Source organism: Chiloscyllium punctatum, chromosome 35 (assembly GCF_047496795.1).
Source record: "Chiloscyllium punctatum isolate Juve2018m chromosome 35, sChiPun1.3, whole genome shotgun sequence".
Lineage (NCBI taxonomy): Eukaryota > Metazoa > Chordata > Chondrichthyes > Orectolobiformes > Hemiscylliidae > Chiloscyllium > Chiloscyllium punctatum.
This window is the reverse complement of record NC_092773.1, coordinates 51,830,456-51,831,287: the sequence shown is the minus strand read 5'-3', so window position 1 is coordinate 51,831,287 and position 832 is coordinate 51,830,456. Positions and strand designations below refer to the sequence as shown.

The 832-nt window shown below is 41.9% G+C and overlaps 1 non-coding gene across 1 annotated transcript; it reads left to right on the top strand.

Annotated features, from left to right (window-relative positions):
* The first annotated feature begins 337 nt into the window (after positions 1-337).
* On the top strand, positions 338-419 carry trnas-gga (transfer RNA serine (anticodon GGA)). The gene has a single exon. It is a non-coding gene; the product is annotated as a tRNA-Ser (tRNA).
* Positions 420-832: the final 413 nt, after the last annotated feature.

Here is an 832-nt window from a genome sequence, read left to right as displayed (position 1 = left end):
AAACGCTGGGTACAGACTGGGGTTTGCCACTACTACTGGGAGAAAGCGGAGTTCGAATAACTTCTGAAGAAGTTCTGAAACGTTGAATCGCCCTTTCCCAGCCCAGATTCTGCTCGACCTGCTGAGTATTTTCCTGCAATTTCCGCCTTCTTTTAAGCTGAATATCGATTCCACCTCTTGGGGTGGAACACCCAGACCCACTTTGTCCCGACATTTCATCGATTTGAAAGCTGTGGTTTTTGAATTCAAATAAACCAAACAATGATTCATAACTGCTGAGCTCACCAGACACAAAGACCTGGAAATGATTAATTCTACAGTAAGGTTATGCCCTTATGTAGTTGTGGCCGAGTGGTTAAGGCGATGGACTGGAAGTCCATTGGGGCGTTCCCACGCAGGTTCGAGTACTGTCAACTACGGTGGAGGGCAGAGTTTGCTTTCGACTTTCTTTTTTGGGGATTCAGATCACGGCCGAGAGAATCACTTCATTCAGGTCACGAATGGTGCAAATCTCCAGTGCACTCAAAGAACTGAACAGATATACACTTTCATTGCCAAATTTGTTTAGACTCGTTACGACACAGGGACAACCCTCCTGCTTCATATAAAACACAGAAACGATTTATGCCGTACAGTAATCTGCAAAAGTTTGATTGGCCAAGAACTGCGCAAAGTAAAAATTAAGAACTTTAATTCTAAAGTAAAAGAGTACTAAATTAACAAACCACGATTGACAATGTATTTCTATTACCCATTGTGACGTTCCCTTCGAGAATACTATTCAGATAAAACTCCCAATTAAAGTTAACAAAACAGCTCTTCTTTTCTCAAA